This window comes from Mus musculus, chromosome 11 (assembly GCF_000001635.26).
Source record: "Mus musculus strain C57BL/6J chromosome 11, GRCm38.p6 C57BL/6J".
Classification (NCBI taxonomy): domain Eukaryota; kingdom Metazoa; phylum Chordata; class Mammalia; order Rodentia; family Muridae; genus Mus; species Mus musculus.
This window is the reverse complement of record NC_000077.6, coordinates 53,101,790-53,129,189: the sequence shown is the minus strand read 5'-3', so window position 1 is coordinate 53,129,189 and position 27,400 is coordinate 53,101,790. Positions and strand designations below refer to the sequence as shown.

The following is a 27,400-nucleotide window of genomic DNA, read 5'->3' as shown; positions in this document are numbered from 1 at the left end:
AGCTAACAATGGCTAAGCACTACCTATAAACTGTTAGATTCTACAGCTCTGAGTAGACAGTTCTGAGTGGATGCCCCTGCAGAGCCCCTTCATCCTGCAGGTGGTACCTGGTTTGCATCCTTACCCTCCAGGGTTTTCTGTCTCTGCTCTTTGCCCATTTGCTCATGTCTTGAGTAGAAGCACCAGGGATTGTCAGGCCCCCCAAGAGCTTCCCCCATGATGCCTCTCTTCTTACTCAGTGGCTTCCAACAGCTTTCTATGTGGCCCTCTCGTATTGTGGTTTCAATATGAAGTGTCAGCTTTAGCAGATGGAGTCTTCTTAGGGAAAGTGGGTCACCAGGGAGGGCCCTCAGGCCTTATAGCCCCGCCCTACTTCCTGTTAACTCTGCTATCTTCAGGCTGCCTTCCTCCCCTTGCTGCTATGGCTTTTTGCCTGAAGCCACAGCTTCCCTGTCATGATGGAACAATCCTCTTGACTTGTAAGCTGTAATAAACCCTTCCTCTCTCAAGTTTCTTGTCAGGCATTTCACGATAGTAACGAGAAGAATACTATGCTCCTAATATAATTAATGCCCCTTCCTCCTGTAAGTCTCGATCGCCCCTTCCAGAACAAGTCAACCACACATGCAACATGAAGAATTTAGAAGAGTCCCTAATCCTGTACCTACTCTGTCTTGGACATTATACACTAGCTGGTTTCCTACTCCTTGTATTTAAAACAGTGTGTGTGTGTGTGTGTGTGTGTGTGTGTGTGTGTGTGTGTGTATGTGTGTGTTGTGTGCATATGAAAGCACTGGTGCATACACTTGTGTGCATGTATATGGAGACCAGAGCAGTGTTCTGTGCCCATAGGCACATGGTTGCCTCTGCTATGAGATCAGACACTGGAGAGCTGCTGGGTGATGAAGGACTTTAAGGCAGGTAAGAAAATCAGGTGGTCAGAGTCTGGGTACCTAGCATGTTGTGACTCAGGCTCTCTGGCATACCTGGGCTTCCTCTTGCTTCCCCTTGATGTGAGAAGATAGGACATACACTGTGACAACTGTCAGGTCTGTACAAGTGACTTCCTTTCAGCAAGGGTGGCCCTCATGGCTGGGTGGTTTGTCCTGTAGCTATGGTGCTGTTTGTAACTAGCACGGTGCCTGGCACATAGTCGATGGGCTGAGCCCTAGACTTCTTTCTACTCCCCTACCCCAGGGGAAGTCCTTCATTTTGGAGACAAAGTATTGTAGGAACTGGCCTCCACCTTCCTCCTTCACAGATGTTGGAGAAAAGGGTGTCCACGAGGAACCTAGAAGTCTTCCTTAAGCAGGCTCAAAACTGGGTAAATGAGGAGTAATGAAGTGGTCAGATTGCCCTGTGGTTAAACATCCTTAAAGCTATGACTACACTGTCCTCACTATTCCAGAAGCATCTTCCCACAAATACACTAACACAGGGTCTCCATCCGTACAAGACCTACATCATTAGGTCACCTGTGTGATGGTTTACATAACACTTGTATTAGTGACTTTTCTATTGCTGTGGTAAAACGCCATGACCACAGCAACTTACAGAGTTTATTGGGACTTATGGTTCTAAAGGGATAAGGGTCTGTCATGGCAGGGAGACAGGGATGGCGGCAGCAGTAGCAGGAAGAGGAGGGAGCTGAGGGCTCACATAGTGCATGGCTACCACAGACAGAGAGAAAAAGCTGGGAATGGTGAGAAGCTTTGAAACCTCAAAGCTCATGTCCAGTGACACCTCTCCCCCTCCCCCAATTCCTGACATTTCCTAAACCTCCCAAAACCTCCAGCTGGGCACCAACTGTTCGAATGCCTGAGACTGTGTGGGACCCCTCATCCAAGCTACCACATTCCCTATTGTTGGCTTTCCTAGAGGATCATGGGAAGAAATACCCTAAAAGGAAAATCAAGTCGACCATGATGAAAAGGAAACAGGGTTAGCTTACCCCCATGAGCATGCCATCTACCTCATAAATATTCATTAAAGCATCCTTAAAATTCACAGTACAGGACTGGAGAGGTGGCTTTAGTCGTTTGATACTGCAGAGGACTAGAGTTTGGTTGACAGCACCTATATTAGGTGGCTAATAACTGCCTGTAAAACACACACACACACACACACACACACACACACACACACACACACAGAGAGAGAGAGAGAGAGAGAGAGAGATTGATTGATTGATCTAAAAATTCACAATGCAGACGCACTTGGCAGCTGCCCCATCTTAGGACAAACTCTCTTACTACAATCTCTCTTTGGAGTGTTCTAGCCAAATAAACTTCTGCTTAAACTGTCTCTTGACTGAACTATTTTCTTTGAGAAGATAAGAACCTAGAGGCCCTCATGTCAGGCTAACCCCCCTCTTTCCAGAAAGCAGGAGGCCATACGATTTCAGCTGCTGGAGAACCGAGTCTGTCTCCACGTCAGTTCCTCTCCCAGGGAAACTTGAACACAGAGACTCACAAATGCAGCAGCACCCACTGAAGTCCGTTCTGGTACTTCCTAGACAGAGAGACGAAATGTCTCCAATTCTTACCAAGTTGGTGTTAGTTTTCTTGTGTCAGACATGCATTTAATGGTTGGCACATGGCCCAGTCTGGACATAATGCTGTGTTTTACAGGGTGCCATCAGTGAAAAGTTTGTTGTTAAAAGGTTAGCCTGCCTGCATACCAATGCATTCTTCATCTTTTTTAAAATCTTGGTGTGGGTTGATATGTGTGAGTGTGGGTGGGCACTCATACCATGGCGTGTATGTGGAGGACAGAAGACAACCTCAGGGATTGGTCCCCATCTTCCACCTTGCTTGAGACAGGTTTCTCTCATTGTTCACCACTGCGTACACCAGAGTAGCTGGCTTCTGAGGACTCTCCCACCTCCCATCTTGCATTGGAATATCGGGATTACAGAGGTTCACCACAGCATCTGGTTTTATGTAGGTTCTGGAGATCCAAACTCAGGTTCTCATACTTGTGTGGCAAGTGCTTGACCCACTGAACCATAGCCTCAGCCCTCACCCCAATACCTGGGAGCCTTGAAGGGTGCACCGAGGCTCAGAACAACCTGCTGAAGGATTACAGTGCTAGGCAAGCCAAGTGAGGTGCTGAGGTCTATAGGGCCAACCTCAGTTCATAGGCACTTTCCTTGGGGTGGATGCACTCTTCATGTGACCTGAGTGTCACCAAAGGAGGTGTGGTCACTGTGTGACAAACTCTGGTGTCACTCCTGTGATGGGCACACTGTGAGGATGTTAAGTGCCGAGTGTGTCCAAGATCTCTAACATTCTAGACTTTGTGATTTCAACTGGACTTTATAGAATGGAATTGCTTGGGCTCTGCCCAGGGATGGTGATGGCCAGTCGGTCTCTCTCTCTCTCTCTCTCTCTCCCCCCCTCTCTCTCTCCCTCTCTCTCTCTCTCTCTCTCTCTCTCTCTCTCTCTCTGTGTGTGTGTGTTTGCTGGGCTGGGAATAGGACACAGGCTTGTGTATCCTTCTTTCCCTCTGTTCTCTCCATCAGAGAACTGTCATGCTGGGCTCCTTTCAAGTCCCTGTTGAAATCTTGCAGACTTGAGGCTGGGGCTGGGTAATTTTAGAGCATGTCATCTTGACACAGGCTTTGAGTACCAAGGTGCAGCCAGCCTAAGCAGGGGGCTGGCTCCAAAGCCACACAAGAGGACACTTCAATGCAGCATCCCGCTTCCCTAAGCACAATCAGTTTCAGTTTTTCTGCTGTTGTCCCCATTCCTCTCGCTTGCCTCGTTTTGGAGTTGGCAATAAACTTATTAGCTAATTACCCACAGAGCCATAGGTAATTTACATTTTCAGTTGACTTACGTGGTCTGGTGTTGCTTCACTCTTCATTACAGTTTAGTTGTCAAGTTGTGGTCTCCAGTGGAAACAAACATCTTTATGAGTTGCATACAGACAGAGACCAGACCTATTTTATTACCTTTGTATCCTCAATGCTTCATATAGACGTGACTGAATAAGTAATTTTATGCAGGCGAAGGATTCTTGCTCGTTCAGCTATTCTTTACTGAACACCTACTACCTGCCAAGATGTGGTGGAAATGAACCAGCAAGCAAAACAGGCCCAGTGTCTGCCAAGCCAGAGCTCACAGCTCAGCAGAGATGAATCTTGAATGTGGGGGGAGAGGGGAGACTGTCTGTGGATGCAGGGCAAGATCCTTGGCTCCCACAGTTCCTGGCTCCCCTCCATGCATGGGCTCCTCCTATGTACTCAATGCTGAAGGTAGAGCCCTGTCCTTTCTAGTTGCCCTGCCTGGTATAGGTTCTCTTTCCTTGCAGGATGGACTGGTGCAGAGGGGTAGAGTTACCTGGGAGTCTTTCTGAGTTTTGGGGTCTGTTCACCTCCTCTAGGCAATAAACCTTTTGGGGTTTTCCGGAAAACTGAATGTCATCATGACTGGAGAAGTTAATACAACAGTGTGATAAGGTTTTGATGTTCCTGTTCCTTGGTGTTCTGGGATATCCCAGTGTGGCAGGCAGCTGAGGCACCTACTGAAGGGAACGAGGGGGTAGTGTTGAGCTAGGAAGTTCAGGGCTTCTTGGTCGGCAGGGTTTGTGGCCATCCCCGAGCCATGTCTAGCCATGTTGAGCTTGGGGATGCCTCAATGAGACAGGCCACCCTATGTGTCTCCGACTCCTTACTTCAAATTCCCTTAGAACATAGAAATACCTCTTCCCAGGATATGTGCAAAGGGTGAGCTAGGCACTTACTCCGTGATCAGGATACCTGCTTCAAACAGGTGGCAGAGTCCTGTGTTCAATCCACAGTGCTGCCAAAAACGATGGTATTGGCAAGCACTACCAGCCTATTCCTTGGTGGCATTAGGGGAAGGGACATTAAAATGCATCTTCTGTCATTACACGCCACTTACTCTATACTTCAGAATCTCTAAGACTGGGTGCAGAACTCTGGACGGAGAGGGAGGAACAGAAATTTCTACAACCCCAGGAAAGGCTGTTGTGTGTCCTTTCCTAGTTCCTGAGTGTTTACCCTGCCATTTCTCTTGGAGTCAGGGGGCACATATAATTGGATGTTATGGTGTGTTTGTGTGTGTGACGACACCTGGCCATATCCTCAGTGCTACTATGGGGGCTGATTTGGTGTGTTCACTTGATGGGGTCATAGGGTACCAGAGATCTGTTCAATCATTACTCTGTCTGTGTGGGGGTGGTTTGGGGGAGAGGAAGACTCCAGTCTGGAGACAGAGTAGAGCAGATTGCCCTTCTACGTGGGTGGGCCTCATCCAGTCAGTCAAAGGCTTAAGTAGAATAAGCAGGCTGAATAAGAGAGGCCATTGAGGCAGGATGTTGGCCATGATGACTAATATTGACTGGTTAACTAGACAGGGTCTAGAGTCTCTTGGGCATGTCCTTGAGGGATTGTCTAGATTAGTTTAACAGAGGTGGACATGTATGACTGTGGGAGGGACTGTTCCTTGGGCTGGGGTCTCAGGATGCATTGAGAAGAGAAAGCGAACTGAACGTTAGCATCCACCTTTCCTCCCTGTTGCAGATGCAATGGGATGCACGACTTTTGGCTCCTGCTGCCATGATGGGCCGCACCCTGGAACTGTGAGCTGAAATAAATCTTTCCTTCCTTTCCTCACTCACTTTTGTCAGGGTATTTTGTCCTAGAAACAAGGCAAATAATTTATCAAATGGCCCTTCCTGGATCTTAAAACTCCCAACTTTCAGAATGAGATGGATACTGTTAGTCTCTCTAGGTCTCCTGGGACTCTAGCCTGTTACCAGCAGAGCTCAGGACTGGTCAGCTCTAGAATGGTGTAGACCAATTTCTTTATTCAGAATCTATGTCTGTCTGTCTCGCTATCTCAGTTTCTACTGCTACCTCCAGCTCCGTTGGTTGGCTCTGTTTTTTGGAGAACCCTGATTAATAAAGCCATTACCCACACTCCGGCCTCCTGCTGCAGGGACCCTGTGACGGTCAGGCATAAGTGAGGACCATGGACTCCTCATCTCTATTTGAGGTGAGCTGCCCAACCCCATCAGACTTGATGAGGGTGGCGAACTCAGTCTTTCTGTGGCATACTACCGAGATTTGGAGGTTTCTATAGCAGATGGCGTTGTAATTACCTATCACACCCCCTTGGAAAAGAAGGATTACAAGTTAATGTGTTTCTATTGAGGGAACAGCAGGGTGATGTGGGTGGTACCTGAAGCCAGCAGCAGGTCAAGAGGCCTTGGAACTTCCTCCCACTCAGAAGATCCTATTCTAAGTCTCCTCCGCCTATGGAGGACGTCAGAGGGGCGGGGAAACACATAGATGAAATGGGGTTACAAGCATGATGGATATGAAGAAAAAGAGGAGGGAGACCATAGGAGGGGGTCTCTTGCCTGGCCTTGTTTGGTGGATGGATGCTGGTTCAACTATAGTTAGATGGAGACCTGAGACCTGAAAGGTGAGGAGACTAGGGGAAAGGACATTTTTCATTTTGAGGGTCTTAGATATCCCAAGTTGGCCCAGAACTTGTATGTACCTGAGGATGAGCCTGAATGGTCTTTTGGTGGGGGGTGTGTTTTGTTTTCAATTACTATTCTGTGTGTGTGTGGGGGGGGCACTGAAGTGCTGTGGGAATTAAGAAAAGACCAGTGTGGCTGATATGGCAGGGTATGTGACACAGTTGCAAGTAGGCAGGAAGTGACTGGGTGGAAAAGAGTTGAGGTAAGGTCTAATAGCTTTAAAGTGATGGGAAGTGTCAGGGAATTAATTCATTTTTTTCCCCCTTTTCACACATGTTAGGTGCATGTGTGAACATGCATGTATGGATATGCATGTGGAGTTCTGAGAAATCTTCAGTGGCTCGTTCATCTTAATCACTAAGGCAAGGACTCTCAGTCAAACCCAGAGTTCACCGATTTGGCTAGTCTTGCTAGTCAGCATGTTCTGGGGACTCCCAGTTCTACTTTCCGAGGCTTAAGAACAGACAGGCCTCCACTCCCACCGGGCATTTTACCTGGGTTCTGTGGACCAGGGAACTCTAGTCGTTACCTCACACTTGTGTAACAAGTACTTTAATCATGGAAACCATCTCTCCAGCCATATAGGGAGGGTTTAAAACCAGAAAAGGACCTCACCTGATTGCACTGCCCTGGCAGTTGTGTGGCTAAGGTCATTTTCTAGGAAAAGGAGAGGGAGAGGATTTGGAAAAACGTAGAGGCCAAGGCAGGAAGCAGCTCAGTAGGTTCGGGGGACGGTGAAGACTGGACAAGGCTCAGCATCAGCTTGGATGAGGTACCAAGAAGGCTCTCCTGAGTTCCCACCTTATCCTTGAGGCAGGACAGATGAGGAGGGAAACTCCAGGTTGGAGAGTCTCCCCTTCCCCTTAGCCTATAACCCCACTGGCTTAGCTTATAGCCCTTCCCAAGTGCCAGTGGGAAATGAAGATTACAGCCACACCCTTAGCTTCCTGAGTGAAGAAGCAAGCTGTGGGGGGCCTTTCTCAGTGACAGCCTCCTGTGAGCCATCATCCAGGAGAAAAGATGCCTCTATGAGGGTCCAAGTCCCTCTCTGTGTGTCCTGGGGCAAGAACACTCAGCAGGATTCCCTCTCTCCTCACTGTTCCGAGCCCCAACTCCTCCCATTTTACCTCCACCCCAAGGTCCAGGCATGCTTCTTGCCTGCAAAGGGGAGGAAGCCATGGTGGAAAGGGTTATGAATAAATATAGCCTGCTTTCTGGTTAATTATCCTCCAGAGGATGCTCAGTCATGGCTGCACTTTGTAACTAGGCATCAGCAGTCCATTTTGGAGAGCAGTTTGTACTTGTGTCTGATGCCAGCTTCCCACACTGCCCATGCATACCAGCTGAGGGGCTCCAGGCCCTTGGACCTTCTGCCAACTCCCTCATTTATTTATTTAGTTCTTAAAATGTTTGTGTGTGTGTGTGTGTGTGTGTGTGTGTGTGTGTGTGTGTGATTCTTCAGGAGCCATTCGACTTGTTTATTGAGACAGGGTCTCTCATTGGCTTGAGACTAGCCAAATAGTCTAGTGTGTCTGCCCAGTGAGCCCCATGGAACCTTCTGTCTCTGCTTATCCCCAGTGCTGGGATTAGAGAGGCATACCATTATGGCCAGCTTTTTTTTTTTTTTTAAAGATTTATTTATTTATTACATGTAAGTACACTGTAGCTGTCTTCAGAAGAGGGTGTCAGATCTTGTTACAGATGGTTGTGAGCCACCATGTGGTTGCTGGGATTTGAACTCTGGACCTTCGGAAGAGCAATCGGGTGCTCTTACCCACTGAGCCATCTCACCAGCCCCTATGGCCAGCTTTTTAAAAAAAAAATATGAGTTCACCTACCAAGCCAATCTTTTATGTATGTGCTGGGGATTGAACTCAGGTCCTCAGACTTGTTTGGCAAACACTTCACTGACTGAGCCATCTTTCCAGTCCCCATTTGTCCCCATTTAGGTTGCTGGGGCTGCCAGAGACAGACCTGGAACCCTAGTGACTCCAGTAAAGTGTGGAGACTAGAGCAGGGCTGGCACTGTGGTGTCAGGAAGAAGCTTGGATTTCATTTAGAAGTCACAGGAGGACTTCAGGCAGGCCGCAGAGGTGCTCTGGCTTACACAACCCTGTGCATCAAGCATTGCAGTAGAAATGCCCAGCTGTGTTAATAGGACACCCTGGTGGCAGTTTCCTAGGCAGGTTAATCCCTTGGTATCAGGGAATCACGGTCCCTCCGGCATACTCAGCATGCCACCTCAGTCCCCTGTGGACTCCTCGCTTTCATAGCACACACCTGTACTCCATGGTTTGAGCCGGTAGAGAGGATGTCTGAGCCTACAGAACAAAGAAACCCTTCTCCAAAGCCCTCACTGTTGTCCCCTCTAACTTCACAGTCACATTTGCATTATGCCCTCGTTCTTAGAGCCACTGAGGCAAGAATCAGGCTGGCGTGGGGAGCCCGTCAGGAGGAGGCTCTGTCAGGAAGAAGGGGCAATGCTCATTGTTTATGTGGAGGGGACAGCAAGCTGACAGGAGGCTGGTGTTATGGTGCCAAGGGCTTTGGCAAGACCATGAGCGATTGCAAAGCAGACTATCTGGGTCATCTGCTGGAGGCGGATTGACTGAATGATGATAGATGAGAGGTGGGGACTGATAGAAAGAGAAGATGTGAAGCTGATTAGCCAGCTCAGGGCTGAAATTCTGGCCAGGTTGCTGGCTCTGTTTGTTGAACGACTGAGAGAGGCTACAGAAGGTGGAATAGAGAACGGCTTTCAGCTGCGGTAGGTGGACGTGGATGGCGATTGTGACCTCAGCCTAGGGTTCAGGGGAGAGGTGGTCTAGGCTAGGAAGCAACTTTGCAATGTACCCATGCTCCAGTGATATTTAAAATGGGATCCCTGGGAGACTATGAAGAAAATCAAGGGGCCGGAGGCTTGAGGACAGTTCTCACCAGTATACCTCAGGCTAGCCTCAACCTCTTAATCCTTCCAATCTGAAGAGGCCCGTGTCTCTACACCCAGCCCTGGGGCTTTACAACAGGACAGAAGGTGGGTGTGACATGATGTTGGGAAGCGGAATGGAGGGTGGGGATGAGAGGCAGGGCCCTTCAGTCTCTATCTGTGGTTCTCCACTAACCGTTACTCCAGTCCCCAGGAGATTTCTGGTGCTGCCTGGTAACAGTTTTGGTTTCAATGGCGGTGGTGAAGGGAGAAGACAATTTCCTGTTGGCCTCTGCAGAGTGAAGGCCAGGGATTCTGCTGAGCATTACAAGGCACAGGAGAGACCCTACAACAAGGTTCTCTGGTTCCGATACCAGCAGTGGCACCGTTTGGGAAAACCACGGCATACTCCAACGTCATGACGTAAGGACACTTGTTTTCTTTGTTTGCTAGCAGTGGCTTTCCTTCCCTAGGCAGGGCCACGTGTACCCTTGAGCTACCCAGTCTGCTCGAGCCACTTGCTGCCCCTGGTGGGGTATGGATCCCTGTACAGGCAGCTGACTGGGGGAGAGAGATCTCCTGAGAGTGACTGTCACCCCCTTTAGAGATGCCACAGAACCTTTGCTGATTTTCTCGGAGAGGCAAAAGCCATGTCAGCAAAGTTCTTAACAAGTGCTGGGACGTGAGAGATTTCTTCTCCTGTATGGGTCTCTCTCTCTCTCTCTCTCTTTCTCTCTCTCTCCCTCCCTCCCTCCCTCCCCTCCCCTCCCCCCCACCCAGCCTCTTTCATTTATCTTTGAGAAAGAAACCCCTGTGATGCACATTTTGTCCAAGGACAAGTCTCGGTAAGAAAAATGCCTCCGGATCCCTCTCCCAAGACCCCTCCACCATCTGTCAGTTTGGAAATCTCCACATCTTGACCCATGGCAAATTACTTCTTGGCAGAAGTGCTATGTGGTGTCTGCCTTAGCTTGTGCCCACACAGGGCCGCTGGCCAACTGAGCGAACGGGCCATTTGAGAAAAGGAGGGTTGAGCCCCTCCCATCCTACCTACCTTTCCTTATCATCACAGCTATCGTCAACCCATCCTGTGCCCCTGCAAATCTACCCTTTTCTCTCTATCCCCTCCATAGTGGCTCCCTGGCGGGACCTTGTCTCTCTAGAAGATGGCAGTGTTTTGCCCCAAGTCTCTCGTGGGAAATCTGCCCTCCCCTGCCTGGCATTCAAGCTCCACTAACACCTCATCTCCCACTGCTCCTGCTTAGACGGAGCCAAAGTGAACTCTTGGCTTTTCTCCAGATGCATCCTGGGCCTTCCCATGCTCACTGACCATACTGGCACCAGTGAGCCCAGCCATTTACAAATATTCCTGGTACATCTCTGCTCAAACCAGGGAAGCTGGCAGAAGGCCAATGTGGACACTCTAGGCCTTAGCTTCATCTCTGCCCTGCCCTTGCCCTACCTTGCTCCAGAGGGGGAAGCCCTTACGGCACTTGGCCTGGATGCTACGGTGAACCATGGGCAGGGTGAGCCCTCCCCTGAATCCTACAAAATCAGAAAAATTCCAACCATCACATAAGTAAGAGTAAAACCATAGTTCCAAACATTATTTGGCAGCTTTACTTTAGAGATGTTCCTGCAGTCCATCGCATGCAAGGGAGGGGTGCTGTACACATCCAGGACTTGCGTGCATTGAACCTGTGTGCAGCTCCTTTGAAGCTGTTTTCGGGACTTACAGGCCCACAAGGGTGGCCTGACATGTGGGCTGCTCACAACCCTGCATGACTGGCCATCCTGGTTTGATGTCCCCATGCTGGGTGGCTGTTCCCCATGTCAGGGACTGGACACAGAGCTGCAGAGAGCAACAGTGGTAGAATCCACACCCCAGTGGGATTTGAGACTCGTTAGCTTGGGACTGAGTGCCATCACCAGTATCCCTGGCGGAACTCATCCTTCTTAGCAGTAGAGGATCAGTTGCTTAGGTCCTTTGCATTTTATGGGAAGCTGTGCTATGGCTTGCCTTTGTTGGTAGACAGGAGAGCACTCTCCTGCAGCCCAGGGATGGAGTACTCTCCTGCAGCCCAGGGATGCTGCAGAGGTTCTTAGGGCAGCTGAAGCTGAAGTCAGCATGCTGACAAAGGGCTCCCATGACAGGAAGGCAGCATATTCTGGACGGAAATCTATGTTGGGAATCTACAGCGGTTTCCATGCTGAGCCCAGGCTTGCTGCCGCTGCCGCTGCTTCCTCCTCCTCCCTTTTTTTTTTTTTTTTTTGGTACACTATCAAGACAGGTTCAAAGGAGCTCAGCATTTTGGGTAGTTAGTCTCTAGATTCCACGGAGTGACTCTATGGCTGTTTATAGACCTCCATCTCATGTATAAGCCCTGAAGATACACTACCACATGCTCTGTACTGCGTAGTATCCTGTCCTGCTCCTAGAGACTCCAGTTCCACCGTTCCCTGCCTGCAAGTGCCCTGCTCCACATGGCTGCCTGGGGAGGCAAGATTCTTTGCACGGTTCTTTTTGCCCACCCGAAGCCCATCTGCGCAGAGGCCCCATGTCTGACTCTGCTTCCTCCCCACCAGGAAGGAAAGGATCACAGGGTCTACAGAGGAAGCTCAGTTGAAGACAGAGAGGGGCTGCTTCCTGGCTCCTTCCACATGTCCACTGGGTCCTGGTCTGCTGAGGACTGGGGGGAGGGAATGACCCCAGGAGGCTTCCATCTGTCCCCATTGTATGCTGTAATCCCAGCTCAGTGATTCCCAAAGCACTGGATGTCACTGGTGGTGACTGGCTCCAGTGGCCCTCAGTGCCATCAAAGGAGCAGAGTTAATATATTCACACTCCTGGGTTTTAGAAGCAATCATGTGTCTTCCAAATGAGTGTCTGCTGGGGCCAGGCCCTGGGCAGCCTGAGAGTCTTCAGCAGTGGATTCCTAGTGTCTTTGCTTTGCCTTTTGGACTCTGGTGCTGTGTGCCCAGAGTCTACACCCTACATGGCTTATCTCATCTCTCACTTTGTCTTCACTAGCCAAGTTTCCTCTCCCAGGGCCAGCTGCATTGTCTTTCCTGGTTCCCAGAGCCTCCTGTGCTGTGGTCCCCAGGCCTGCCCACCCCCTTCTTCCTACCTCTTCAGACCATCATCCCTTGCACTTGTGCAGCTGCAGGCCACAGCTACTCTGAAGGCCTCCCACCTGGAAGGTCACCTTCACACCAGGGTGTGAACTGGCGCCAGTCTCACTTCCTGTCTCAGTGCTGCTTTGTTCTTCTCCCTGCATCTTCTTGGACTGCCTGTCAATCAGACTTGTCTCTTGGGTCAGGACCATGGCTTTACTAAGTGCTCCTGGGCCTGGCTTCAGGTGGGTGAGATCCACACGGAGGTACACTGACTGAGAAGGGAGCACTGGGCGGGATGTGAAGGGGTAAAGGGTAGAGGTAGGGACAGGGTTCAGCAGGGTTCAGCATCATAGGGACTGCCTTTGCTTGGCTTCCTATTGCTCCTCAGCACCTCCCAAGGAGCCTAGCACTCTGCTAGATCTCAATAACGGGGAACTGTATCAAAGGAAAATAACTTGGTAAGAGTGACAGGGGGGGAGGGGGAGGGGAAGAAAGACACTTTTGCAGAGGCAGGAGGGCAGGACCTTGGGATGTTGGACCTACATAGTGAAAGGGAATGGGTGTGCGAGTCAGGACAATGTGGTTCACTGGGTCTCCGTGTACAGTCCCCGACAGGAGAACCCTATTAACCCAGTCCTTGGGTTAACCCTGTAGGTGCAAGACATGCTCACAGCCACACAACGGGAAGTGACAAGGCTGCAGCTGAGTGTGGGTGATCTGCTCAAGCATACTGCTTCACTCCTCAGGGTGGGGCACACACCCTGTGGTGGTGTTCTGCTGTGGCCAGTGGTTGGGACATCACCTTTCCTTTGTAGGAATGGGCACATTGAATGACTCTATAGGACATATATCCCTGAAGCCTGGCAGAAATCTTACCAATCCTGTTCATGTTCTCCCTGGCTCCAGGCTCACAATGGGGCATCTGCCCTCATTAAAGAGAAGTATATAATGTGATCATCCTGCAGAGTGACCCCAGAGCCACCAAGCTCAAGGGTTCCACTACCTATCACCACAGAACTTCTATTAGTCTCTAAGTACTGTGAGTCCTCCCAATACTGGTTGGCTGTTGCTGATCTTGCAAAAAGTCAGAGCCTCTGTATGCCAACACAGGGTCCCTAGTGCACAAAGTACACACCCTACCTGGATCCTGACATTGGGAGATAAAAGTGATTTCTTCTTGCTTATGTGGTTCTGCAGATTAGCCAGGGAGACATGGGCAGAGAGGGGCTCCAGACACCACTGCAAACCTAATGAAATCCCACAAGTGGGGCAGACACCAGTAACGTGGACCCATTGAAATGGTGAGGCTCAGAAGGCTACCTACCCACAGTCTCCTAGGTGAACCACAGCCAAGGGTGAGTGTCTGGAGGGCCAGGGGCCTGATCTCCCTCTGCTACTGCTGACTGAGTAGTAAGGGAGCGTCAAGAGTCAGGTTGGTCAAGGTTTTCTCAGAGTCTCTGATGAAAGGAACATAGGTTGGTTTCCTTGCCCAGGGACAGACTTGGCAAGGTCTGGTCTAGGGCTGGAGCTTTGGGTCGAGGAGGAGCTGTCTTTATCCCAGGCTTGCCTTCTCATCTAGCCTGTGGTCCTTGTGAGTCAGTTCTGGAAGGTACCTCATGGCTACAGACAGACACACAGCCTTCAGCTTTCAAAGGCCGATGCTGGGCCTGCCCTGAGATGACCCCACCCCGATGCTGTATCCCCTCTCTCCAGACCCCACTCCGTGCCTCTCCCCCCACCTTTGCTACTCCCCTCTCCTTCCCCCAGGACTAGAAAAGAAAGTCTCTGCCTTTCCTGCTACTCTTGTTCCTCCTGGCAGGAAAGGCGACTCTGAGAAATGACACCTCAGAGACTCCGGGCAGAGACATGGAACGCTATGGGGGCCTCACCTGCCAGGCTGGCAGCCAGATGTTCACCAGTGTGACTTGTGGGGACCTCCTTGCTCTCTGGTTTCAATGGGAGGAGTCAGAAAGTCATGATCTCCCCAGAGAATAGGGATAACCAGTGAGGATTAAGGGACAAAGGCCAAGTCCCAGGCCAGTCTCTCCCGGAGCAGGGTAGCAGGGACTCAGCTGCTGTTGCCATACCAGTCTGAGCCAGAGTGGTTCTCCTGACCTACAAGGGACATGGCCAGCTCCTAGATTACCCCAATCTCTGTCTACTGAGCAAGCAGAGAACGGGAGTAGACTGTGTTCTTTTGGTCTCTGTGCTAGGGGTTTCCTCCACCTGGATTCTTTGGTGACACAGCCCTAAGGGACATGATGGCCAGGGGCTGAGAAGATAAGAGGACAGAAAAGTATAAGATGAGGAGGTCTTTAAAAAGCTGATGGCCCACGTAAGCAAGCATGGCTGTGGGCATGGCAGGTGTTCAGCATTCTATATTAGGTCATAGAATATTAGGGTTGAGGGTTGAAGCCCTGCTGATAGTTTTCAAAGCTACTTATGTTTGTATTATCAATAACACAAAATACCTGAAGAGCTCATCAAAAGACCTCCCCAACCCCCAACCCTTGGCCTGCACCGTGTTTGTCTCAGGAATAGGTGGGCTCATGACCTCGGCAGAGGTCACACTGCCCTGTTCTTTGTGTGTTCTTCTAACTCCAAAGCTGCCAGTCCCCGTGCTCTTGGCAAGCTGGCCAGGACCAGGGATGGCATGGCTGAGAAGTCGAATGCTTTATATGTAGTGTAGGTGAGCCAGGCCAGGCCTTTCCCCCTACTGGCCAACCACAGGGATGGTGGGGGTGGGTGGTGGCCGTCAGGGGTGTGGCTCCAGCACCTGAATGGAGCAGGGCCTACCTTATATCAGGGGTTCTGATGCATATATATAGTTCTTGCATGGCATCTAAGGACTGGTGCTATGACGCTGCTCCACATGACATGGCTACTCAGGTGGTATGGAACACTTGGCTGTCACTGGAGTTTCCCAGTAGCCATCCCTGCAGACTGAACATCGTCTCCTTTCTGATGTTGTACTCTTTGGATGATCTTTTGGATAGCATACATAGTATTGATGGATGGAGTTTATGGAGATGGAAGAGCACAGATGTTTGGGTGACATTGGCCCCTTCCATGTAACCTCTTATGTTCTAGGCAGTGTTTTGTACCCGGGATGCAGGGCTGACAGGTGGATAACGCCCCCCCTCCCGCCCCCAGTCTAACTGGTCACGTTGAGGCGTCTGAACCACATTCAGGCTGGGCAGCAGAAGAGAAGAGTAGAGATGACAGGATGTGTGTACAGCCACCAAGGGAGGGATCTGCTTTTCCTGGGGCCAGCCCTCTAACTAAAAGCGAGCATGTTTGCATTTTGAAAGCTCAAACCAGTGGATGAAAGTTAAAAATTCTGCATTGATTCCCAAGAAAGCCAACGGAAGAGCAGCCCAACAGTACCAGAGGCACAGGAGGGCAGTCCAGTGGGCAGAACAACACGGACAAAGCCACTGGCCAGGCTCCGGAAGGAGCACCCAATGCCACAGATGGAGCTGGGCTCCTCCTCTTCCGGATTGCTTCTGCTGTGCCCTCAGCTCCAAGGCCACAGGTTTTGAGCTTCAAACAGAGAGGTGGGCAAGGTTGTGCCCGCCCACACTGAGTGGTAGACAACTGGATGCCAACTCCTAAAGTGCCTATCTCGTGCCTTACTGGGTTGTTTGAGAGGCTGGGTAGACGCACATAGAGATCCTGGAACAGAAGACCCTGGGGAGTGCTGAGGCCTTTGTGGTTTAGATGGGAGCTTCTGGAGACCCTGCTCCTTTGTCTATGCAGCCCAGCTTCTTCCAGGGCAAATCCAAAGGTGGACCTCAGCTCCGTTCCTGCTCTTCCTGAAATGGGGAAGAAGGACTGGACTACAGGGCAGTTTCCTAGCATTGGAAACCACAAGAAGAGGCAGTGGCTTGTAAGTCCCAATGGACCCCATCTGTCTTCCCAGCAATGGGAGTCTAAGTGTTCTCAGCTCGCTCAGCTCTTAAACTGTGGGGATTGAACACAGGTCCTCATGCTTGAATGACAAGCAGTTCACCAACTGAGCCATCTGCCCTACCTATCTTTCAATGCGAATAAAATCAGCACATTTTATTATGAAACAATCGATTTTAGGTTAGAAAGAAAATAAAGGAAAGAGAGAGGAGAGAGAGAGAGGGAGAGGGAGAGGGAGAAGGGAGGGGAGGGGAGGGGAGGGAAGGGGAGGGGAGGGGAGGGGAGGGGAGAGGAGGGAGAGAGGAGAGGAGAGGAGGGAGAAAGGGGGGAGAGAGGAGGGAGAGAGGGGGAGAGAGGGGGGAGAGAGGGGGAGAGGAGGTAGAGAGGAGGGGGGGAGAGGGGGGAGAGAGGGGGGGAGGGGGGAGAGGGGAGAGAGAGAGGGAGAGAGAGGGAGAGAGAGAGAGAGAGAGAGAGAGAGAGAGAGAGAGAGAGAGATTGATTGATTGATTGATTGATTGTCTTTTCAAGGTCTTTTGGAGATCTCCAAGGGGGCAGAACAGAAGTACTCTTCAAGGTCATGTTCATCTGGGTCCTGCTTGAGGCTTGGCTTCAACCCCTTTGCCCTGTTGGTTCTGTTCAGCCCCTCTCTCTGCCTTCTAGGTCTAGAAAATTCCACAAGGCATGCAGTGGGTCCTCTTTCATCTTTCTATGTTGCTGGCTGCAGGCCTGCCTGCATTTTGGATTTTTATGAATATTGGTTTGCTGAACGCCGTGCTTGTGAAGCCTGCAGAGAGAGAAGGCTGGGATGGAGTGGAACCCAACACTATCTACCAACTTCAGGGTAGAAACCCTTTGTGCTCATGAGCCTGGCTCTTCCTGTGCGGTTTCCTCTGCAGGTCTTTAATTCAAGTCAGCCTTCTCTGGTACTTCCTAACTCAGGGAAAACCCTGTGAGCCTCCTCTGGCCCTTCCTGCGGGGCTCTGCCTCATTAGCTCCATAATCCAACACAATGATGGAGAGGAAGAGTCGAGCCACTCTGCGAGTGATTTAACAGAACGCTTTTATGACTATTGAAAATGAACACTGACCCCAGGTAAGAGGCGCTAAACAGGGTCTTTAAAGGCCCACCATCCATTTCCCTTGGATGGACTCTCCTCCGTAAATCACCATGTTGTCAGTTTTACGATGCTGCTCTAGCTATTGAGGCTAGGGAACTGTGAAATGTCATATATATATGAAATAAAATTAAGTTGCAGGGAGCGTGCATTAGCATTTCAAAAGTCTTCTGTTCTATGGTGTCCCAGTCCTCTCTGTCAAGGGCCACCAGGATCCCATCCTCCCCATAAAGAGACTGCACACAACGTATTAATGTTCGTTCATGAGCTGGCCTGGTGGTGAAGGGCATAGTAATGATAATGGCAAAGTATATACTGGAATAATTTGATAGGACAATGAAATGGTCTCCTCCTCTGATAACAAAGCTGGGATCACCCCTCTCCCGCTGGCCCAGGACAGCGACTTTCAGAGTTTTAACAAATGGTTTTTAGGCTATTTGTCCTGGAGACAAGAGATCAATGAAATCTGCTGAAGTAAGAGGGTGTTTCAGGTGACAAGGTCAGGACAGGAACCATTGAGGTGTGGCCATTCCCACCCTAGCTTCTCCATCTGGTAGACTGCAAGCCCCTCCATGCTCACTGCCAATGCTCAGAACCAGTTAATTGCTGGGTACTGGGCTGATTATATTATGGTCTGAATTTTAGATGTTTCCCATAGGGCCATGTGTTTGTTCTCCAGCTGTTGGCCCTGTTGGGAGGTAGAAGAGCACAGGGGGTAGAGTCTAGAGGAAGAGAGTCAGATCATTGGGGGTATGCCCTTGAAGGGGATCCTGAGGCCCCGGCATCTTCTTTTCTTGCGTTGTTCTTCAGCCTCTATGATATACACAGGTTTCTTCTGCTACTTGTTCCCATGGTAACTAACACACAGTGCCTCAACAGGCCTAAAGTGAGGGAGCCAAGAGACCATAGGTTGAAACCTCTAATACTATGAGCCAAACTAAGCCCTTTTCCATGTAAATTAATTTCTCTCATCTCTATATTATATATTCATATATATAATATATACACATATACATACAAATATGTAATATACATATATATTATAGCAACAGAAAACTGACTAACACTAACACTGTAGGTATGACTTAACTCAATCTGAAGAGGGTGGGTTTCACATAATGGGCTGGGTCTTCGTGACAGGAAGCTTCTGGAAGCTACAATGCCCTTCCTCAGAGCTCAGACCCTTGGCCCTCTGAGGGGAGCTTCCCTGATCATTTAGAATTCCAATAAAGCTGCATTATGCGTGTGCCAGTGGTGGGGCTGTGGTAGACGTACAATGGATGGAGACTGTGAAGGCTGATGCCCTGCCAACACCTGCTGACCTTCAGAACATTCTTGGTCTCCAGGGTAACTGTGGGAATGCAATTACTTCCTTGGGCTCTGAGCTTGCCAGGTTGGGGGAGAAGAATCTAGTGGCCCTAGGAGTACTTACAACTCATAGTGGCCCCCGCCCACCTTCCCCCAACCCTTAGACAATGGCAGCTTCATTTCTGTGACTTATCAGAAAGCTGGCCTCTTCTTCGGGAGCCTCAGACTTACTCAATCTCCTCTGTGTATTAAAGGCACTTTCCAAGATCTATTCTCACTTGAGGAGAATTTTTACAGCTTTGTTTTAGGAAGCTCCAGACCCTTAGCCTGGGAAGGCATCCTGGAGGGGAGTCGTGGGGCATCACAGGGTGTAGAAGATAGCAGATCTGCCCTGAACTTCCTGCCAGGCATGCCTGGGGAAATATATTCAGCATCAAGTCTAGTCAATGAGAGTCTGCTCTGAATTGAATTTTAACCTTAATGAGGTACAAAGTCCCTTCTGTTCTCTGTAATGGAGACCTTGAGAGGTTTTATCAGAGAGCAAAACACAACTTCTCAGTGTTTTCATGTTTCCCTAATAACAGCCCGAATCATAACCTGAATTTTTATGCAACTAATTATGGCTATGAACGGGGCATGAAAGATTTATATGATCAGAAAAGAAACGACCTGTGTTTTCTCTGAGCAGGTGGAGGATGAGCTGTGTAAGGAAGGTAATTAATTTTCTAGGTTATACAGAAGGTACCTTCCTGGTGCTGGCTAGTGTGGTGGTCAGTGGTGGAGGATGGGACACAGAAGACGCCTTCCTGGACACTGTCCACAGCTGCTTTTCCCATATGACACTCACCTCCACTTTCCTAAGACCAACTTGGTAGATTAAACACTTGGGCTATGGGGCACAAGAGACATCTTAAAAACAACCAGAAGGAGGAAAGGGGGCCTACCAAAAATTATAATTCCTGTGATCAAAATGAAAGCCAGAATTCTTTTTCCCTCTCTTTCTCTATTTCTATTAATGTGTATATATGTGTCTATGTATGAGGATAGTCTGTGTATGGGTACCTGTGCACCTCAGAAGAAAGCATCAGACCTCCTGGGGTTGGAGTTACAAGCAATTGTGAACCACCTGTCTTGGGTGCTGGGAACCAAGCACACTTGGGTTCTCTGGAACCCATGTGTGTGTGTGTGTGTGTGTGTGTGTGTGTGTGTGCGCGCGCTCACGTGTGTGGTGTATGTATGTGTTCGTGCATATCAGTGTGTGTATAGGTGGGCGTGTCTCTCTGCAGTCCAGAGGTTCATGTGGCTGTGTTCCTTGATAGATCACCAGTTTATTGTCTGTGACAGGGTCTGGCTCTCACAGGAGCTGGAACTTAGAGTTATGCTGGTGGACCAGTGAGCTCTGGGGATGTGCCCATCCCTGCCTTCCCCCACCCTGGGATTACAGATGTGGACCTCTGTGCCAGGCTTATACATGGGTACTGGGGATCCAAACTCAGGGTCAGATTTGGACAGTAGGCACTTTATTGACTAGGTTTTTTTTTTTTTTTCCTTTTCTTTTCTGAGTCAGATTCTTATCATATAGCCCACGTTGGCTGGGAATTTATTCTCCTTTTGTAGCCAACCTCCGTGTTGGGATTGCAGGTGTGTGTAATTTGAATTTCTGCTCCTTCAAGTTTTCAGTTAAACTAACAAGTGTTGACAATTAGCACCCTGGCTGAACACACAGACACACCCACCTTCACACACACTGATACACATGAACACATGTGACCAGAACCACAGGAATGAGTGTTTGACCAGAGGCCATGATTGACACCACTCCTAATGGAAAGGACTTCAGCTCTTTTGCCTCTGAGAGATGCCGCTTGACTCTCTGAGTGGCAGTAAAGAGGATTTGATGGAGAGCCACACAGAGGAAGAGAGAAGCCTTGAGTGTATGGGGCTGCAGTGAGCGCTTAGCTACACAACTGTTTGCTGAGGCCCACAACTGATTAATGTACACAGACTCACTCATTTCCTCGGTGTTACGTTTAATCATTTAATTTTGCAAGAGTTTTCAGATCTTTTAATCATCCTAATATTCTTCTTATTGCAACATATTACTGAGCTGTTAGTTCAATTCAATTAAAAAGTGTCATCCGGAAGTAATTTATTCTATGGGTGCCGTTAAGTGGGTACCCCAGATAGGCCTGCAGGGTGGAGGAATAATAACTCTTGTGTTTTTATGAGTCTGTAAACCAGCATGCTGCGTTAGCACTGAAGGAGCTGCACTCCAAGTGGCAAATGTCTGCCCACGTCTGTGTGACAGCAGGTCTGGGATTGTGTCTCTGGATTTTGTACCTTGATCCAGAAGAGAACAGGGAAACTCAGACCATCTGTTGTCACTTGTGCCCAGGTGCTCCTGGAAAGCCACGCTGCCTTTCCGTCCTACTATTTGTCACAGTACAGCCTTGAAGTCCCTCCTTTGAGGGCTTCTTGCCAGGATTCTCGGTCCCAACCTCCTTCTACTGCAGGGGTTGGCAGAGGAGGCCACCCAGAGCCACAGTTCAGAAGCAAGCCTGCAGTGGGGCCCACACCATGGTAGGATATAGTTTATCCATACTCGGTCTGGTCATGATTCTATCTGGTTGACTCTTTTTAAAATTTGATACAGGGCCCCGTGTAGCCAGACTGACCTTGAATGGAGGAAGATGACCTTGAACTCCTGACCCTCTTTGCCTGTGGAGTTCTGGGATTACAGGCACCCACCACCGAGTGCCTGGGCTAGAGATTAAAGCCAGCCTTTGTGCATGTTAGGCAAGTAATCTACCAACTGAGTTATCCCCTCAACTTCAGCCTAGTTGACCTGTGAGGCATCTCCTCTGTCTTCTTCAGACATAGTACTGTCCCTGGAAATATAACTCATGTCATATATCTAATTTCCATTTCCCATCAGCTACATGAAACAGAAAAACAAAATCAGTGGTGCTCATTCCAATAATCTATTGTAACTTAATTGATTGAAATGTCATTTTGACACGTCATCAGCATAAAACCTAATGAACTAAGTACACTTTACACTTACTACATGCCTCAATTCAGCCTGGCTGCATTGCACACACAGCTAGTGAGGATATGTGAGGTTTGGGATAACATTATCTCTAGAATCTAATTGCCACATTGCAGGTACCCTCTGGGATCATAGGGCCTTGTGGCTGATGCAGCTGGGCTATCTTGCCTGGGCCTGTGGGACCCTCTGATAGAGGAGGGACCATCTTGGGCTCAGAGCCCTCTGTTACATTTGTCTGCAGAAGCTGGTTGTCCCGTCCTTGGAAGTCATCTCACGGAGAGTTACAACAGTGGATGCTGGCCACATATGGCCTCTGGGGTTTATCATGCTCTAAGGCTGCAGAAATCCAGAAGGCCCAGGAAGGAGTGGCAGACAGAAGGGGTGGCTCCAACAGTGCTGTCACAACATATCCTTGTCCACAGGCCTCGGCTTAGCAAAGGAAAACTCAGGTTTTATGGTAAGGGAAAGGAGGATCCCAGCCCAGGGACTAAAAAAGGATGCTAGCTAGGCACAGGTCACACCCTCCTTTTATCCCTGGCCCAGGAAGGTCCCCTCTGAATCTCCACTAGGAAACTAACCATGAAGCTGCTCATTGAGCCCAGGGAGGTCTCTAATCTACTGTGCCCCAAGAAGGAAGACGGACTCTCCCGGGACATCCAAGTCTTACACAGTGAGAGTATCCTTAGACGCCCAAGTGCTCACTTTTCTTTGGTAAGCCCCTGCCCATACCCAGCGGCCGTGGAGCTGATTGCAGACATCTGCTCAGGGCAGGTCTGGCTGCTACTTGATTCTGTTGACAGTGGCCAAGGGCAGTTTCCATTTCCTAGAATTTTGAGCACTTAATCCTTTGGGTCTGTGTCCTATCTGGGCCAGCATAGGAACCTTGGGAAGCCAGGGGCAAATAGAGTGACCTTGCAAAATCTTAATGCCACCCTTGCTCTTGGAGTATGCCTTGGTTATTAATATCCTCCTCTCAGAAAAAGGCCTATCTGTGCTGTTTTGTCAGAGAGCAGCAATAAAAGGGGGAAATTAAATTAGCAACTCCGTATGAGCTCCTAATCCACTAAGGTGTCTTCAACTCCATAACCTGTTAACTTAAACTCCGGCCGTTGATTTAAGCAGTTTGGAGGAAATAGCAAGCAGTATTTCAAATGGCCCCGGTTTTTTGCACTAGTTCTGATAAAAGTGATTGAAGCCTGGGAGCTGGAGATGAGCCAATGTGCTGAGGTGGGCAAGGGTTCATGTGCTCAGGAGAATGACAGCCTTTCTTCCACTACAGCGTCCATGCTCCACAGCACACACTCAACTCTAAGAATTACTCAAATCCAATTATACATACAAGGTGGCCTCTCCAACCCCCATCACACAATAGGAGATGGTACTGTCTAGGAGGAAAACATCCTAAGGAAACTGCACTTGGTAATAGGGGTACTAAGCATTCACAGAAACAGGACTGAGTGCCCACTGTGCTCTCAGATCTACCACCCGTAGGACCTCCGACATAAGTACGTAGCTCAGTGTAGTATGAAGACAGAGGACCCTTTGTTAAAAATTGCTGAGAAGGGCTGGCTCAATGGCTCAGCAGTTAAGTGCACTGGATGCTCTTGCAGAGGACCAAGGTTTGGTTCCCTGCTTCTGCAAGGCTGCTCACAATTCTCTGTCACTCCAGTTCAGGGCATCTAATGAAATGCTCCTTTCTGACCTTTGTGGGCATTGCACATACATGATGTCTATATCTATATAATCTATATCTATACCTATATATTATATATCTACTCATACACATAAAATAAATAAGAATTCTGAGATGTTGCCAGCAGAACGGGGTCCTTGTGTACTGAGGTTGCTTTTCTGGCTTCCAGAGAGTCAAGTCCAGGAAGCTCTATGTGTATCAAAGGCTGAATTCTCACAAGTATCTTTAAAATTATTCATTTTCATAGGTATGACGTTCTTAAGGGTATATGCCCTTATATATGCCTATGTATGCAGGGACCCAAAGAGGCCAGAAGAGGTTGTTGAATCTCCTGGTACTGGAGTTAAAGGTGGCTTTAAGCCACCCACGTGGGTGCTGGGAACTGAACTTAGGTCCTCTGCAAAAAGCAACAAGTGCTCTTAACTGTGGGGCCTTTTCTCCATCCTGCCTCTGCTTTTAAGATAGAGTCTCATGTATTTTGGGATGGCTCAGACTCACTATGTAGACAAAGATGAAACCGAACTGATATCACCAAAGATGACACTGAATACCTGCATCCTCCTGGGGGTGCAGGTGTGCACCATGTCTAGTTTTATGCGGCACTGGAAACTGAACCTTGGGCCTTGTGCATGCTAGGTGAGCATGCTACCCCTGAGCCGCATCCCCAGCCCCACATAAGCTGTCTCCCTTATTCCTTTTCACAAATGAGCAACTGAGGCGCAAAGAGGTTGGGACACTACGTGACAGGAGGTTTCAAGTGGAGTTGTGGTGGGAAACTGGGGCCATCCCCCAGTGCATAGTGGAGTTTCAGAGAAGATGGAGACCACAGCAGGCCGCCCTAGAGTCACGCTGTGAGCACTGATTTAGTTTCAGGAAAACAGTATCATTTGTTCCATTAAATTAATGTTGTTAATTTGAAGTTTATTGGTTTTGCAGTTTGTTTTTATTTCATTTATAAATTTGTTTGAGCTTTATGGTTATAAAAGAGCTCTATGCATAAGGGACATGTTCCCAGCTTTATGCTTGTACATATTTAACTAACAGTATACCAAACGTAATTTAAATCGACAGAGAAACATTTTCCTTAAAGTAGGGTAATCTTGCCCCAAGATGGGGCTTATAGGGTGCTCATAGTTCTGTATCAGTTCCTGGCTGCCTGGGGGTCTTGGAGATGGAAGGAGTGTGGTTTGAGGAAGGAAAGGAAGTAAGGGGGAAGGACACATGGAGGGGGGGGAGGAAAGGAGGTGGGGGGTAGGAGGGACATTCGGACAGGAGGGAAGGCTGGGAATTGAATGTACCTGGAAGGCTTTTGCCCTGGGCTTCCTGCCTGGCTGCTGCGCTGTGTCCCTTTGCCTCAGCCCAGAAGCACTCAGTTGTGTGACCTACATTCCCAGACAGTGGCACTTGCCCAAAGGCAAGGGTGAGTCTGTAGGACTGTAAGGTTGTGGCAGAGAGGGTTGTGACGTCCTTCCAGGCTGTGTTGCTAGCTGACTTTGAGCAGAGGCCTTGGAGTCAAAAGACAGCCTCTGTACCCTCAGCCCTTCCAGCTAATTCTTTCCCTGGACAGGACAGGAGTGTGTTTAAAGCAACACGTGTCATTCTATGAACAACCCCTCCCGGCAATCTGATGCTGAGGCACGTTTCTGGCAGGAATGCCCATCAAAGGCTTGTAGAAGAACTTGTACATTCTCGGAAACTTCAGAAAAAAGTTTCCCCAAAGGGGAAACAAGTCAGCTGTGTCAATTCTGGCATGTTGGTACAATGGACTATTATTGCTCGGGAGAAAGAAGGACGGGCTTCTGCTATAGATGGAGTTACAATAGGTGAACCTGCAGACAGCTTTGGGCAAGCAGCCAGACACGGAAGGGTCACACTGTGTGATTCCATTGACACAAAGTTCTAAGGCACACAAGTTACTGGCAGTGCTGGGCAGGAAATCATTATGTTGGGGAGGAAGAAAAGGTGTGGGGACCAGGAGGGGACACATGGGGTGGCATGAGCGAGGTGTCTAGGGTGCTGGTGAGGTTACTTCACTGGGATGTACCAGGGGTTAAATCCAGGGCCTTGTGCGTGCTAGACGGGCTGTTAAGGAGGCACTCTTAAGCCTGAAGCCTTGCTCAAAACAGCTATGGAGGATTCATAAGGGAAGTTAATTCTAAGGGGACACAAAGGCCATTAACAGCCATCTCAAGGCACACAGAAAGAAGTCTGTATGATATGGGACTTGTTACCTCAGATGGTCCCAGTGGTCAGAGCTGTGCCCCTCTCTGAATTTCCATGCCTGGACCAAGAGTCTTTACCACACACTGACTTTGCAGAGGGCAAGACAGACCTTGGGTCTTAATTTTTGAAGGGAATTGAAGACACCTGGGTTTTCTGGCCTTATCTCTACTCTGGCTGCTGTTCTATGTCCCTTTACTTCAACTCAGATGCTCTCGGCTTTGTGACCTACACTTCCAGACAGAGACACTGGCCAAAGGCAATGATGAGCTTATAGCAATGTCCAGGTGTGTTAGGGCTGTGGAGGAGGGGACATGACACTCCCAGGGACACTCTAGTATATTGGCGGTGACTGGCAGGTCTTGGATCAACCCACAATGCTACCAGGCTGATGCAAATAAAGCCTTGTGTATGCTAAGCAAAGAATCTCACTAAGCCACATACTTGGCTCTTTATTTTAAGGCAGAGTCTTGCTAAGTTGCCTAGGCTGGCCTTGAACTTACTACATTGTTCAGGTAGACTTTGCAATCTTCCTGTTTTAGTCTCCCGTGTGGCTGGGATGACCAGTTTGTGTCTGCACCCAGTGAATTGGGAGGGTTTAATGATGCTATCCTTCCCAGAGCAGCCTACAGGAGCCACAGGGTGATTGCCTGCTTGCCCTAGAAGGTTGTCCGAGCTGAGGCCACATTTGGTATCCCAGGAGAGGGTAGTCTGCCTTTGTTGGGTTCTGATAGGTCTGTAGGCCATTCCTACTTGGAAGACCCTTGGTCCTTCTCAGTACCTGGGCTTTGGACCTGTGACATGGGGGAAGTAAGGGTCCTTAAGGAACACAGCTAACCTTCTCTTCACACAGATGTGTGAACAGGAAGTCAGAGGGCAAGGGAGCTTGAGGTGAACAGACTCCTGGTAGCCTTGCTAGACCTGAAACTCAAGCCCTGGGCTCAGATCCAGGAGGGGCGCCTAGTAGCATTCCCTGAGGCCACAAGGGAGCATGCTCCTTGGGAGGGGGGCAGCCCCTCATCAGCCCTGTCAACAGTTGGCTCAGCGGAGCAGTAATTTGGGTAACGCTGTGATATTCAGCTCAAGAAGAGCAGTGCTATTTTCTGTTTTTCTTTAGGCTTTTTTTTTTTTTTAACAGTGTCTCATGTAACCTGGGTGTCCCAGTTTTTTTTTTTTTTTAATTTTTTTTTCCTGTGATAAAACACTGGCTAAGAGCAACTTGGAGAAGGAAAGAGTTTATTTCACCTTATACTTTATAGTCTGTCACTGAGGGAAGGAACTGGAGCAGAAGCCGAGGAGGAATGCGGCTTGCTTCCTGGCTTGCTTCCTCCGGCTTGCTTATTGTTTTATATGATCTTGGATCACCTGCTCAGGGATGGTACCCCCCATGGTAGGAGAAGCTCTCCCATGTTAATCATTGATCAAGAAAATGCCTCGCAGAGTTGCCTCTAGGCCAATCTGACGGAGGCATTTTCTCAGTCAAAGTTCTCTCTTCCTAGATGACCCTAGCTTGTGTTGAGTGAAACTGACCCTATCTGAAACTTTGC

General features: G+C 49.2%; 1 protein-coding gene and 1 long non-coding RNA gene across 4 annotated transcripts in view; one reads left to right on the top strand and one right to left on the bottom strand.

The window, feature by feature from the left end:
• The window catches only part of Fstl4 (follistatin-like 4), a 427,962-nt gene that overhangs the window by 63,261 nt on the left and 337,301 nt on the right, over nucleotides 1–27,400 (bottom strand). The window lies entirely within an intron of this gene.
• Nucleotides 9,134–17,739, top strand: Gm11186 (predicted gene 11186). The gene is made up of 4 exons (NR_046047.1): nucleotides 9,134–9,283; nucleotides 9,710–9,865; nucleotides 16,319–16,448; nucleotides 16,997–17,739. It is a non-coding gene; the product is annotated as a predicted gene 11186 (long non-coding RNA).